At 46.6% G+C, this 4333-nt stretch overlaps 1 protein-coding gene across 1 annotated transcript in view; it reads left to right on the top strand.

Annotated features, from left to right (window-relative positions):
* Positions 1 to 2500: 2500 nt before the first annotated feature.
* LOC311150020 (uncharacterized protein) overlaps positions 2501 to 4333 on the top strand; it is a 78126-nt gene continuing 76293 nt past the window's right edge. The window contains exon 1 of the mRNA XM_084187262.1: positions 2501 to 2828. The gene's annotated coding sequence lies outside the window, so the exon portion shown is untranslated. The remainder of the gene's footprint in view (positions 2829 to 4333) is intronic.

The raw sequence follows: 4333 nt of genomic DNA, 5'->3' as shown, positions 1-4333 counted from the left end.
CTCACAGCCCTCTGTCTCCCAGCCCTCTGTCTCCCAGCCCTCTGTCTCCCAGCCCTCTGTCTCCCAGCCCTCTGTCTCACAGCCCTCTGTCTCACAGCCCTCTGTCTCACAGCCCTCTGTCTCACAGCCCTCTGTCTCACAGCCCTCTGTCTCCCAGCCCTCTGTCTCACAGCCCTCTGTCTCACAGCCCTCTGTCTCACAGCCCTCTGTCTCCCAGCCCTCTGTCTCCCAGCCCTCTGTCTCACAGCCCTCTGTCTCACAGCCCTCTGTCTCCCAGCCCTCTTTCTCACAGCCCTCTGTCTCACAGCCCTCTGTCTCCCAGCCCTCTGTCTCCCAGCCCTCTGTCTCACAGCCCTCTGTCTCACAGCCCTCTGTCTCCCAGCCCTATGTCTCCCGGCCCTCTGTCTCCCGGCCCTCTGTCTCACAGCCCTCTGTCTCCCAGCCCTCTGTCTCCCAGCCCTCTGTCTCCCAGCCCTCTGTCTCACAGCCCTCTGTCTCCCAGCCCTCTGTCTCACAGCCCTCTGTCTCTCAGCCCTCTGTCTCACAGCCCTCTGTCTCCCAGCCCTCTGTCTCCCATCTTAATCATATATTTTTATTGGCCAGTCTGAGATGTGGCTTTTTCTTTGCAACTCTGCCTAGAAGGTTAGCATCCCGGAGTCGCCTCTTCACTGTTGACGTTGAGACTGGTGTTTTGCGGGTACTATTTAATGAAGCTGCCAGTTGAGGACCTGTGAGGCGTCTGTTTCTCAAACTAGACACTCTAATGTAATTGTCTTCTTGCTCAGTTGTGTACCGGGGCCTCCCACTCCTCTTTTTATTCTGGTTAGAGCCAGTTTGCGCTGTTCTGTGAAGGGAGTAGTACACAGCGTAGTACGAGATCTTCAGTTTCTTGTCAATTTCTCGCATGGAATAGCCTTCATTTCTCAGAACAAGAATGGACTGACGAGTTTCAGAAGAAAGTTATTTGTTTCTGGCCATTTTGAGCCTGTAATCGAACCCACAATTGCTGATGCTCCAGATACTCAACTAGTCTCAAGAAGGCCAGTTGTATTGCTTCTTTAATCAGCACAACTGTTTTCAGCTGTGCTAATATAATTGCAAAATGGTTTTCTAATGATCAATTAGCCTTTTAAAATTATAAACTTGGATTAGCAAACACAACGTGCCATTGGAACACAGGACTGATGGTTGCTGATAATGGGCCTCTGTACGCCTATGTAGATATTCCATTACAAATCAGCCGTTTCCAGCTAAAATAGCCATTTACAACATTAACAATGTCTACACTGTATTTCTGATCAATTTGATGTTATTTTAATGGACAATTTTTTTTTTTTCTAAGTGACCCCAAACTTTTGAACGGTAGTGTACATGCCCTGGTAGGACGCCAGGTGGCGCCCCCCAGATGGGAGGGGGGATACTGTCACACCCTGATCTGTTTCACCTGTCTTGTGCTTGTCTCCACCCCCCTCCAGGTGTCTCCCATTTTCCCTCATTATTCCCCTGTGTATTTATACCTGTGTTCGTCTGTTGCCAGTTCGTCTTGTCTCGTCAAGCCTACCAGCGTGTTTTTCCCAGTACTCCTGTTTCTCCATAGCCCCTGTTTTTCCAGTTTTGAACACTCTGCCTGCCCTGACCCTGTGCCTGCATGCCGTTCTGTACCTTACTGACTCTGCCCTGGAATACCGACCTCTGCCTGCCCTTGACCTGACCTCTGCCTGCCCTTGACCTGACCTCTGCCTGCCCTTGACCTGTCGTCTGCCTGCCCCCTGTTTTGTTAATAAACATCTGTGATTCGCACTGTCTGCATCTGGGTCTTATCCTGAGTTCTGATAGTAACAGATAGCTCAGCAACATTGTAACAGATAGCTTTGCAACAATGTTTCACATAGCTCAGCAACATTGTAATAGATAGCTTTGCAACAATGTTTCAGATAGCTCAGCAACATTGTAATAGATAGCTCAGCAACATTGTAGGCTACTCTGGAAATTACACAAATACGTTGACTATGACTCTCCAAAGGAAATACTGAAATACAATACCATATAGATTCAACTTCAAAGACTATTCATCACATAAAACTCTGTACATGGTTTTGAGTTTACCTCTGGCACACTAAAAAGTTGGATACTGTTTAGGTACAGCGCCTACAGCAGACCATACCAACCATGACAAGTAATTCAGTGAATAAAACGTCTACCAAAGAAATTACAATTACACCAAGTGATGTAAAGTGACATATTTTATACTTTTCAAATTAGATTTAGAGTTGAAAATTCTACTATGAGCGTCCTTTTCTCTCTCAAAGATCTGCTGCCCCGTTCCTTTTCTCTCTCAAAGATCTGCTGCCCCGTTCCTTTTCTCTCTCAAAGATCTGCTGCCCCGTTCCTTTTCTCTCTCAAAGATCTGCTGCCCCGTTCCTTTTCTCCCCCCCGTCTGCATCTGGCCATTTGGTATGGCCCGGACAAGTCGCTCTGTACAGTCTCCCCACCTGAAGCAGAGGCGCAGCTGCGCTGTCTGAATGCGATACGGAACGAGAGAGGAGGAACGCTCTTATGGACTTTTAACGACGACTTTGGGGAGTTTTTAATATCCGCGTGTTTTCATTTACACGTCATCATTAATTTACATGATTTTGTCGTGGCATGTCGGTTCCCGTTGTTACGAGCTCTATGGGACTATATACTGCATGAGTTGAGAAGGAAGGATTGGGTCGGTTGATGCATGCCTGGGTTGACATCGATCACTGCTCTGCCCGGCAGCCTTCTCTTTCCAGAGGAGTGGTTACGCTGTATATTCTACAGGGGAGTTTGGATAAAGTATCAAGGTAAGCAGTATGTTATTCTTACAGTCTATGGCAGTAACGTACCTACAGTACCGTATTCTTCAATGTCATTTATAGTAGAAGTTTGTTGTGGAACATCACATTGTTGAATGTCACCAACAGCAATTCATGTCACATTTGGAAACCAAATCAGACGTTTTTTAGTTATTTTCCAAACACAGCAGAAAGGGCACGTCTTCTCAGCAGAAAATGCATATCTTCTCAGCATAAAAGGCACCTCTTCTCAGCAGAAAACGCATGTCTTCTCAGCAGAAAACGCATGTCTTCTCAGCATAAAAGGCACGTCTTCTCAGCAGAAAGGGCACGTCTTCTATTTTAGTTGTTGGTCAAAAAACACTGTAAATCACCAAGAATTCTGTAAAAAAATACATTTTTTTATTCAGTAAATCTGTTCCCAAATATTCCTACAAATAAAAAGAGACGTACACTGAGTGTACAAAACATTAGGAACACATTCCTAATATTGCGTTACACCCACTTTTGCCCTTAGAACAGCATAATCCAGAGAAGGGGGTTACAGAGGGAGGAGCCTTTTCTGTCAGGTTGGCTGGATGTCCTTTGGGTGGTGGACCAGTCTTGATACACAGGGGAAACGGTTGCGCTTGCAGTTCTTGACACACTCAAACAGGTGCGCCTGGCACCTACTACCATACCCCGTTCAAAGGCACTTAAATCTGAATGGCACACATACACAATCCATGTCTCAATTGTCTCAAGGCTTAAAAATCCTTCTTTAACCTGTCTCCCCCCCTTCATCTACACCGATTGAAGTGGATTTAACAAATGGCATCAATAAGGGATCATAGCTTTCACCTGGTCAGTCAATGTCATGGAAAGAGCCGTTGTTCCTAATGTTTTGTACACTCAGTATATGTGATCGAATCTCAATGCAAGCAAGGTATGAAATTATTTCCAAATACAATTTATTTTGGGGCTTACTTGTGGTTAATTTGCTGGGTACATAGTTTTTTTTTATTATGGTCCGGTCCCCCGAGCAGCCGCTCGAACAAAAATGTGCCCGCGACTGAATCCAGTTTCCTACCCCTGGCCTATTCTCCCATGTAGTAGGACTATTAGTAGAGCAGTGTTGTAGCAGTAGTGTAGTAGGGTCTCCAGAAGCATGTCTACTGTGTATACATTGGGTTAATTCAGATCTGCAGGGGCACAGTTAGCTGTACGCCAACAACAACGGTGAGTGAGATCACCTCCGACAGACAGACAGACAGAGTGAGATCACCTCCGACAGACAGACAGACAGAGTGAGATCACCTCCGACAGACAGACAGACAGAGTGAGATCACCTCCGACAGACAGACAGACAGAGTGAGATCACCTCCGACAGACAGAGTGAGATCACCTCCGACAGACAGAGTGAGATCACCTCCGACAGACAGACAGAGTGAGATCACCTCCGACAGACAGAGTGAGATCACCTCCGACAGACAGACAGAGTGAGATCACCTCCGACAGACAGAGTGAGATCACCT

Source organism: Coregonus lavaretus (genome assembly GCF_964263955.1).
Source record: "Coregonus lavaretus genome assembly, chromosome: 22".
NCBI classification, from domain to species: Eukaryota; Metazoa; Chordata; class Actinopteri; order Salmoniformes; family Salmonidae; genus Coregonus; species Coregonus lavaretus.
The sequence above is the reverse complement of the archived record's forward strand: the minus strand, read 5'-3'. Positions and strand labels throughout refer to the sequence as shown.